Source organism: Tupaia chinensis, unplaced genomic scaffold (assembly GCF_000334495.1).
Source record: "Tupaia chinensis unplaced genomic scaffold, TupChi_1.0 Scaffold000377_5, whole genome shotgun sequence".
In the NCBI taxonomy this organism is placed as follows: Eukaryota; Metazoa; Chordata; class Mammalia; order Scandentia; family Tupaiidae; genus Tupaia; species Tupaia belangeri.
The window spans coordinates 2,438,347-2,449,568 of NW_006159879.1; positions in this window are offsets into that span (position 1 = coordinate 2,438,347).

Consider the following 11,222-nt stretch of genomic DNA (forward strand, 5'->3'; position numbering starts at 1 on the left):
TGGGGGGCGGCGTCCCTGGAGCGGCCCCGCGGCCGGAGCGCGACCCCGGGTCCCCGGCCCGCGCCCCGGTTCCGGTGGTGCGCAGGGTTATTGCGCGGAAGCCTCTGAGGCCGGACTCGCTGGTAATTTACCGGCAGAAATGCGAGTTCGTGCGAGGGCCTGGTGCCGACTCCAGGGGGAGCCTGGTGAAGAAGCTCTTCCAGGGGCCGGGCAAGGACCGGGCGCCGGGGCCCCTGGAGACCCACAGGGTGGGAGGCGAGGGCAGGGCCAAGGGTGAGGAGGCCGCTCGGACCACGCCGGGCTTAGCACCGGCCCCTGCTCCCCCGGCCAGCCCCAGGGCCCCAGCGGCCGCGGCCTCCTCCTCCGTGGAGCCCGCCGGGGCTCCGGGTGCGCTGATCCGGGAGCCGCGCGTGGCCCGGCGTGGGGGCCTGCACCGCTCGCAGTCAGACCTCAGCTCGCGCTACTCCGCGGCCTTGGCGGAGTCCGACACCTTCTTCCGGTACTGCGGCCTGGACCCAGACGTGGTGGAGGCTCTGGGGAGAGAGAACTTCTCCGCGGGGTCGGACAGCGTGGCCCTCAAGGTGCGCAGCGTGAGCGTAGCCACCTCCGACAGCGGCTTTTCCGGGCACAGCGGCCGGGACGACCGGCTGCGGGAGGACCTTGCGGAACCTGCGCCCAGCACCACCTCGGTCATCGAAAGGAACGCCCGCATCATTAAGTGGCTGTACGCGTGCAGGAAGGCCAGGGAGAGTCCCCGGCAGGGGCCGCAGGGGCCCGCGTGACGGCCGCGTCGTGGAGACCAGGCCCCCAGGTGTGTGCCCAGAAAGCTGGGGGGTGGGCTGCATGCAGAGGGCTTGGCGGGCATGCCCGGAGGTGTATGGCCAGCTGCAGCCACGCTGGGATCCCCGGTTAGTTGCAGCTGGAAGAGGCCCAAGAGCTGGAAACACAGGCTCCTCCAGGTAGTGGAGAGGCGACCAGGCATCCCCGCGGCTACTGCGCCCCTCCGCCAGCCGGACCGCTTGGAGCAGTAATTCTGCAGATTAATGCCATCTCCACTGGCTTGTAATTGTGAAGTCAGGGCTAATCAGAAGTCAGGATTATCAAGCAGGCTTGCACCCTCACTGTCACCGTTTGGCCGGGTCCCTGTGCACTGCTCCCCGGGGTCCCTCTGAGCAGCCCTAGGTGAGGGTGGCTCTCACCTGGAGCAGAAAGGAAGGGCCCAGGGCTTCCCTGAAGGCCTTTACCACAGTGGTGAGAACTCCCCCAAGGATCTTATCACTAGGCTGGCACTCACTTAACAAGAAGAGGTCTTTATTTGGCTAACTGCTGTTCCGAGAGCCTTGGTTTGTTGAGCTGGGGGAGTTAGAGCAGGTGGAAGGAACGGGTGCTTTAACTGCTGCAGCTCTGTGGCATATCTGCCTCCAGTTTCTTTCCTTTGGACAACAGTGTCCCAGGTGGGCATTGCTCTGTCTTCTCACTGAGGGACCGGGAGTGTGACCCCTAAGTCACCCTGTCCTTTCTTCCCTGGCAAGGGCATTTCTGGGAGCAGTGAAGAGAAGGTACCTAAGAGTGCTCTTTTGAGAAAAATTTAAACAATGCAACATCTTCTCTTCTCTTACTCACCAATGACAACTTAAGAGCCATTTTGTAAAGATCATGAGATGAAATGACTCTGCCTGTCATTGAGATAAACTAAATGGAGACGGTGCTAGCCTCCAGGGAGGCTTTCTGTGCATTCCTCACCTGTGCGTGAGGATAAAGGAAAGCCAGGAACCTTCTCTGAGGGACTGCAGCTTAGTATAGACCCGAAAAATAGAGAGGACAGGTAGACACACTGGTTTTCTTGAGTGCAGACTCAGAACTTAAGTTCTCTTCTATATTTATTGAGTATTTGCATTTTCCACCAGCCTAATCCACCAAAGAACGTCTGTAAGGCAGTTGAAGTTTAGAAAAAAACTCATTCTGTATTTTGCACAGATGCAAATACAGAATCTTTTGGATCCGAGAGGAGCCCAGACTGGCAAGGGCGTTCCCCGCAGGCTGCCTGGGCACCGTGTGAGAAGTAGCATCCGGGGCCAGGGCAAGGTCTGGCCGTAGACGTGGTGAGGCAGGTGCAGCCCTAACCCGGAACAGTGAGCCTGCCTTCTGGTAGGGAGTGGCCCCAGGCTTCCAGCCAGGCTCCTGTTGGCCACAGAATGAAGGAATGATTGTTTTGTAATCTGTAGTCAATAATCTGTACAACCTTATGAGTGCAACCAGAGGAGGAATGCTAACTAGACGGTAATGCTGGGAGTTCTATGGAGCCCAGCATGTAGCAGGGTGGAGGAAGATGTTGGGTTCCCACAAGACCAACTGCAGTTCAAGGTTTGGACCTGGCAGCTTAAAAATCATGCCGTGCATGGGACCAGCAATTAGCATAATGGCCATGTCGCTGGACTCCCATGTAGTCGACCGCGGTTTGCATCCCGGACCCGGTGGCTTAAAACTCACGCCGGGCGCATGTGTGTGCGTGCCCAAGATCCCGAGAGGAGAATGGAGGAGAAGGGATTGCGGCGTGACCATCCCCCCTGGGGGGTGATTTCTCGCTTTCTGTCTTTCTGTCTCTGTCTGTCTGTCTGGCGAGCGAACACGCCCTACAGCAAAAAACTTCTCCCAGAAGAAAGAAAAATCATGTCATGCGTGTGTGTGTGTGTGTGTGCGTGTGCGTGTGCCCAAAATCCTGACAGGAGAAGGAAGGAGATGGGATTGCAGTGTGACCATCCCCCCTAAAGGGTGACTTCTTACTTTACCTGTCTCTGTCTCTCTCTGGTGATGACCATATGTGCCCTATGGCAAAAACCGAAATAATAAGACTTGGTGAATGAAGTCCCTCCAAGGAGCCAGAGCACTTGCCCCCATTGGGTGGAATTGGTTGTGTGAAGAGTGGCTGGGAAGAACAAAGCGAAAGGAAGCCTGGCGACATAAAAATAAAACAGCCCTTGCTGATGCCACCACACCCAACCCTGTCTCCAGTGTCAAGATACACGATGACCTGAAGGACGGCTTCGGGGCGAGGCCTCGTAGGAGTTTCCCAAAGCCCTTCTGGGTTGGACTGTGGAAACAGGAGCAGCTAGGATAGCCTACGAGAGCATTCACTTTCATGAGAAGGAGTGACTGAGTGTGAGGGAGTGAGAGCAGGTTAGGGAGTAGGGGTGAAGTGCTGCAGGAGGGAGGTTCCCTGTGAGTCCTGTTCCAAGCAGTGACAGCCCTGTCTTCTGAGCTGCTCCGCATTCCTGTTCAGGGTTGCTGGAACCTACCCTGGCGTTTTTACCAGCACCGTTGTGATGACTTCACAGATTGGCCCCCAGTCCCAAAAGTAGCGCATGTTCTCTGAACCTGCGTGGAACTAATGGAGGTCGCTTGGAAGACTGTGAGGGACGTGTCTCTTGGGCTTTCTCCAGCATGGCGGGCGGTTCTGACCACAGCTCCTGCCTCCAGATTCTGTCGCTTCCTCCAAAGCACCTGGAGAGCGCCAGGACCACAGCCCAGCCCAGCACACTGGTAGATGGCATTCTGACTTTCCACATGGGTCCCTTGTTCCAGGACCAGCTCTCAACTTCTGGACGATGCAGAAGCTGTGCCCTTCTTCAAGTTTACCAGGACATTGGTGTTGCAGTCAGTAAGGGTTCATTTTAGAATATCTTGAAAAACCCAGAAAATGTGAGATGAACAAAGATAGACTTTTCTTTGTTTTTGTTTTTTGTTTTTTTTTGAGAGATTTTCACTGTAGGGCGCGTGCGCTCGCCAGACAGACAGAAAGAGACAGAGAGACAGAAAGCGAGAAATCACCCCCCAGGGGGGATGGCCATGCCACAATCCCTTCTCCTCCATTCTCCTCTCGGGATCTTGGGCACGCACGCACACGCGCCCGGCGTGAGTTTTAAGCCACCAGATCCGGGACACGAACCGCGGTCGACTACGTGGGAGTCCAGCGACATAGCCATTACGCTAACTGCTGGTTCCCCGACTTTTCTTTGTTTTAAGAGAGAGACATTTGCTATAGGGCTCATGCACTTGCAGGACTGAGAGAGACAGAGACAGACAGAAAGCGAGAAATCACTCCCCGGGGAAGATGGGCACGCTGCAGTCCCTTTTTTATTCTCCTCTTGGGATCTTGGGCACACAAGTACACGTGCCTGCATGAGTTTTAAGCCACAGGTCCAGGATTCAACCCACAGTCTACGTGGGAGTCCGGCAACGTAACCATTATGCCATCTGCTGGTCCCAACAAATAGACTTTCTAAATGAAAGAGAAAGCAAATGTATTCTATGGGGTTCTCATGCCCTCTTGGTAGACAGGGACTTATAAAACTATAATAAAAATATCCTATGCAGAACTGAAAAGTAAGCCCACAAGTTTCTAACTCCATGGGAGGAAAACATTTGCTTCTAAATGGAGGGTGATGTGTGGAATGCGCACGTGAGGACCCCTGGGAGCCATGGCTAGCAGCAGTCATGAGTAACCTGGTCCTGTTTCCCAGAGTAGAACTCGGGAATCTTGCTCCTCTGCCTGCAGGTATTTGGTCGTCTCCCTTTCCTTCAGTTCATCAAATTGGGGATGCCAAAATTTTGCACTTTGTAATTTTCTGCCTTTCGCATAGAATATAGAAGTTACAGGGTTCTTTTTTTTTCCCTTTTAGAGGTTTTTGCCTTAGGGTATGTGTGCTCACTGGTGAGGGAGACAGAGAGCGAAAGTGATAAATCACCCCCAGGGGATGGCCACACTGCAATCCCTTCTCCTCCATTCTTCTCCCAGGATCTTGGGCACGCATGTACACACACCCAACTTGAATTTCAAGCCACTGGCCTGGGGACATGGACCACGGTCAGCCATGTGGAGCCCAGCCCAGCGATGTAACTGCCACACCATCTGCTGGCCCCCAGTTTGTGTTATGAAAGAGCAGTAGCTTGGCCCCACCGAGGTGGGTTGTGCTGCAGAGGTGTCGTGTCCCACAGCCAGGACCAGGTGGGAGGCCAGGGCTGGATTCACAGTCTGACCTGAAGGCTGGTGCCACGGTGCACACCGTGTCCCCCGCAGACGGGGCTGCTGAAGCAGGAGGACCATGAGCTCGCGGCTGCCTGGGCAACAGAGTGAAACCCTGTCTGAAAAAGAGTAGCCCTGGTTACCAGGAGGCTGAAACAAAAACTGCCAATACAAGTAACTGGTCCTTTACTATAATTAGAGACACACTTCATTTCAAGGCAGAAATGTTCATATCCCACAGCCTTCCTCAGTTTCCCTTTGATAACAGAGGAGTGCCATGGAAGCTGGCTAAGAGCTCGTGGGACAGACTGGTCTCCTGTTTGCAGACCTGGGGGCGCAGGGAGAGCCAAGCGGCGGGGAAGCCCACACTTTCTACCTCTTTCTTTGACTGGGCTGAGAGTTTTGCGGTGGCCCTCCAGGGGCATGTTTGAGGCAGATGAGGGTTCAGTAACCAGAAGGTCCCCTGGGAGGCCTGCACCCAGGCAGACTGCCTCCTGGCTCTCTGCCCTGCCCAGCTCCTGATAGCCATGCTGGCCTTTCCAGCATTCAGCATGAAGCCTCTACTACCCCCACGGCCCTGTGAGTGGTCATGACAGAGAAATTCCCGAAGTCCAGAAAAAGGCCTGTGAGCGGACAGAGTTATTCTGCCAGAGAAACCAGATGCTATCTGCTTTTAATAAGGCTACCGACTTTTCAAAATTCACAGCACCAGAAGGAGATGTTTTAAAATGCAGACGACACAGAACCAAACCCTGCAGGGCCAGCCCATGTGGGACAGGGTTTAGCTTTCAGCTTTGCCAGCGCCGGGGCCGGCTGACTGTCCTCTTCTCTCCTCAGGAAGCAGACCCCGAGTGTGGACCTCTTGGCTTGTCACGGATGACTCGGGGCCTCGGGGCCACGAGCAGTGTGCCTGGGTGACCCCACAGCTGCTGTGCTTCCCGTAGTGAAGCATCCTTGACAAGGCTGCCTTGTTTTCAGAAGGTCTGGGATACTGGGGAGAAGGGGGCACATGGGCCTTGAACATCGGTGGTGCAGAAGCACCAGGGGACCATCTCCTTGTGTGGCGGATCCGTCCTGTGTCCGGATGGAGAGGACTTCTTGGAAATACTTCCAGGAACATCTTTTGGCTGGCTTTCTGACAAAAAGGTTCTATGATGCATTTTGACAATATATAAATTGATTTTTTTTTTAATGTAAGAGCATTAAAACCAAACATGAATGCTGAGGCTTTTATGCTTTTTGACCATCCTGGGCCAATTTAACCATTTAAATCAAAACTTTGTAATCACAGAAGGCGTAGCCTACTGAAATACTGTGGCTAACAGAACACACACACTCCATGCACATACCCAATACCCGGAGCATCGCCACTGTAAACGGTAGTTAATTCCCAAACTGAGACTAATTTTCTTATTGAGGAATCAGAAAGCTTTAAAACCACTAGAAAATTACGAGGCTGTTCTGTTAAGCCACGCCTCTTGGGTCTCGGGCTTGTGGAAGAGCCCACTACAGGTCCTTAGAGTCGAGGCAGCGCTAGAGCCTTCACTGTCCCTGGACAGTCCCCAAGACCTGGCAGAGGGGTGGTGCCACAGCAGCGTCCTCCAGCATTTGGGCATGCTCCACAGACCTGTCCTCAGGGTCCGCAGTGGGGGAAACCTCGTTTACATGGATGTCAGGACAGCCGTTCTCCCTGACACGCAACCTGGCTCACACGGGTACGCATCTCAGAGCGTCCCACACTCTCACTCACTCACTTCTCTGCAAATGGCCTATTCTGAAACAAGGGAGAGTCTCTGGGTGGTTGGGAGGCTCAGGCCAGAATGTTGGTGGGAAGTTCTGTGACTTGACTCTAAACTGCCGTGCCACTCAGAGCAAGCAGGCTTCAGATGTAGAAACTTCTGAGAAGTCTTCCCAATGATAACCCAAAGAAAATGTGTTACCCGGTCAACTCTTAGAGAGCTTACTATGTTTTATCAAAATATATCTCTTGAAGAACAAAATTATCAGAAGAATATGGAAGGGAGAAAATGGGTTTCTCAATGGTAAAATATCCTATAAACTATTCTATTATGAGGTATCCATGTATATTTAAAATTTTACTCTATTTTTTGGTAACTTTTAATGTAAAAGTATTAGGTCATCGGGTAGTCATGAAATATTTTTCTATGTTTTTCTATGCAAGAATGTATCATGACTTTCCCAACAACCCAACAGATTTTTTTTAGTTAATTAAATATTTATTTTTCACAGTTATTAGTCTTCCAAAGTTTTCCTTTTTTATGGTTTTAATTTTTCACCATATAATTTAAAATCACTTACTTCGTGGTCATCTCTGTGTGTATCATTGAATTGAACTTCTACCCTTCGGCTGCAAGTCGAGGGTCTGCTTCCCTAGGAGGCGCTTGGCCCTGCAGTGCTCTGTTCTCAGCTAAGTCCCCAGTCAATGGGTTGGTGGGCTGTGCTAGCAGAGGGGACCCCCCTCGGCACCCTCTATGCCAAGAAAGCGTTCGTACGGTCGCTCTGAAAACACTGCTGTCTTGCTGTTAACTATATTGCACTGTTAAAAAAGATAAAGTCAAAGATGAAGCCATTTTTAAAGAACCTTTCCATGCACTCAGTCCCCTTCTTTTCAGATGTCCCACTAATTTCACATGTAAATGTGTGCCTTCCTACTGTCAGCTAGAACAAATTGCAGCCTAGTCAGATTTATGTAAGAGCAAAGTGGTGTAGACTCACCATTCATGTGACAGATTAAAAACAGAAAAGCAAGCTGATTTCTATTTAAGACCACCAAGACCTTCAGGAGCATGCGCACTTTCAGTGATGGCACCGAGATAGAGAGGTCGGCTGGAAGCAGGTGTCAGAGTCAGGCACGGGAAGATGTGAGTTCATCCTCCCCCCCCGCCCCCCGCACAGACCTGGCCCTGGGCCTCAGGCTCAAGCATGCGGCTGGAGTTGGGAAGTCCTTCCCTAACCCTGAATTAGCAGTTTGCTGAGTGACTTAAGAAAGTCGAGCTCTGTGGCTCACTCTGGATGAAAGCTGAGTTGTTTTCTGTAAGAGTGAGCAGTAGTTGCTGCTATGAAATACTTTCATTTGCTCAAATGAAATAAAACATAAGGTAACAAGACTTGATAAGTGGTAAGGAAAAGGTGATGGATAAAGCATGGGTAATAACAGGAACCGTTTTCACTAATATGTGAGTACAGATTGGCAGTGCCTCAGACCAAAAGCTACTGACCTCTCTGGAAACTTCATTATCTGTGTGTCTACATGTATATGCATGCACATGCATCGTATGTACACAGTATATATGCACGCGTGCATTCACATACACGCTATACATGCATGCCTTGTACACATGTACAGAAGCATACCTAGTTTCCAGACTACTGCTTGCTGACACTGGAGCAGAAGGGAGGCTTTAGTGAACGCTGTCCTGCTGGTGCGTTCAAAGTCCAGTGCTGTGGTTACAGTTGGTGATGCTGTAAACATAGGCTGGGCCGTTGTCACTGCAGTTTCTGAGCAGAGTATTTTCTACATACTGCTCACAACTGGAGTGCATATTGCATGTCTGTATTAAAGAGATAAAGTATTTTTGTCATTTATTAATATTGACTGTGAGTCTGAATGATGTAGAAAACTCGGGAAGCAAGGGTGTATGTTACGATCACTCGTGTTCTTGATCTTCTCCCTTCTTCTTGAGTGTCATCTCATCAGATCATCAGGAGAAATGACAAAAGCATTCCAAGTCCTGACCCAGGCGGGTCACAGGGTGCCTTAAATCTCCAGATCTCCTGGAGATGGAATGCAGTATGAACAGTTTTAAATATTTAGCTTTTTGTTTTTATTTCTTCTGTATTTTGCCTTAAACTATTTTTCATGCTTTATTAATATCGCCTTTGCAAAATGGGCACAAAAATAAAAGTGCAAGCACCGTGTGTACACTTCCTTATTAGCTTGGAGGCTCAGGCTAGCAGTTCTTGCGTCGGGCTTGTTCCACTCCCGGTATAGCTGGATGTACCCAGTGGTCGGTGGGGCAGGCAGGACACCACATTTTGGTCACTCACTCCCCAGCCCAGCCAGCTTCATTTCCACTCATACACTGGTTTGTGCCCTGACCAATGCAAGCACCTATGGGTGGGCATTTGAGGAATAAAGGCGGCACTCCTTGGTTTCCACAAAAGGCACGTGTGCACTGTCCATGCAGCTGTTCAGAAACAGTCAGATCCGTGTGGCCGCAGAGGCTGACACTGCTGCCTTTCACTCATCTTTCACTTGAATTTCACTCTTTTGAAATTGAAAAGATCTGGAAGGAATGAAATGATACACAGTGACTAGAGTTCAAATACTGCATATTCATTGATGAGTTAAATAGACTTATGTAGTATTGCATGTTCCAGGTGGGAAATACAGACGGAAGAAACACAATGTCTCCATCAGGAGCTTACGTCTTTTTCTTGGACCTAACAGGGAGCAACTGATGGGTAGAAAACACAGAAGCCCCAGAAAGTCCCCTGGCTGGTGACATGTCTCAGTTGTCCCTACCATGGATTGTCATCTTTGTGTTATCGCCTTGAAAACTGTCACTAAAGCTGGGGTGCTTTCTGGGAAAAGGAAGACTTCTTTAGCAAACGATGCTGGAAAAACTGGGTATCCACCTGCAGGAAGATGAATGTGGACCCCTATCTCTCACCCCTAACAAAACCAACTCAAAGTGGGCCAAAGATCTAAACCTAAGACCTCAAACTATAAAACTACTGGTGGAAAACTCTGGAGAAACTCTGGGAGACATTGGGGTAAGCTAAGATTTCTTAAATAAGACCCCCAAAGCACAGACAATCTCAAAAATAGACAAGTGGGACCACATCAGATTGAGAAATTTCTGCATGGCAAAAGACACAGTAACTAGTGTGAATCAGCAGCTCTCAGAATGGGAGAATATTTTTGTAAACTATGCCTCAGATAAGGGATTGATAACCAGAGTACACAGGGAACTCAAGAAGCTTTCTCCTCCCCCCTTATCCACACTCTATGGTAGAAATCGAAATATTGGAGGGCATAAAAGCAGTGAAAATAGTTCATGATGATAAGACAGTGTGGAATGGGGTGGGAGAAGAGAAGAGTATAGAGAAAGATAGCAAGAGAACAAATAGAGAGGCCTGACATTAGTGGGACACAGATATGGTTTATTACCTGTTGGTGATGACATGTATAGTGTTCTCAACTGAATTGGTCTGGGAAGTATTTCATGTTGAGTAAAGTCTTTTTACAAGCAAAATGAGAAATAGCAATTGACTTTAAAAAAAACTGGAATAATAATAATCGGGAAAAATGAAAAGCTACTGGATGATGAAGATGGGGATTGTAATGTCTCTGTATTGAATGATATGCATGATATTCCTTCTGGAAAAAGAAATGTAATACACTGCAAAATTATATGTAATTTACTGTAATATAAACAAGATTATGACAGTAAATAAATAAATAAGTTTTGAAAAAAGAAGAAGCTTACCCCCCCCCAAAAAAATAATATATAACCAATCCAATTAAAAGATGGGAAAATGAGCTGAATAAACAACTCACTAAGGAAGACATATGAACAGCCAAAATGCATATGAAAAAATGCTTAACAACTCTTATCATAAGGGGGATCAGATCAAAACCACAATGAAATACCACCTAGCCCCAGTCATAGTGACTAAGATTAAAAAATTAAAAATGACAAGTGCTGGAAGGGCTATGGTGAAAGGGGAACTCTCCTACACTGCTGGTGGGAATGTAAATTGGTCCAGCCACTGTGGAGAACAATATGGAGGTTCCTCAAATATCTACAAATAGAACTACCATATGATCTAGCAATTTCACTCCTGAGTATCTACCCAAAGGACAGGAGAACGCTCAACGGGAAAAGCACGTGCACATTTATGAGCAGCACTATTCACAACTGCTGAGACATGGAACCAACCCAAATGTCCACAAACAGGTAAATGGACTGAAAAATATGGCACATATACTCTTGCTGAGTGAAGCAAGTCAGGCTATGAAAGAGAGACATTGTATGTCTCCACTTAATATACACCGACTGTCCACACTCTGGTAGGGACTGAAATATTGGAGGACATAAAAGCATTGGAACTAGTTATGGACACTGGAGACAATGTGGAAGGAGGGGGGGAGAGGGGAAGAGGGTAGGGAATA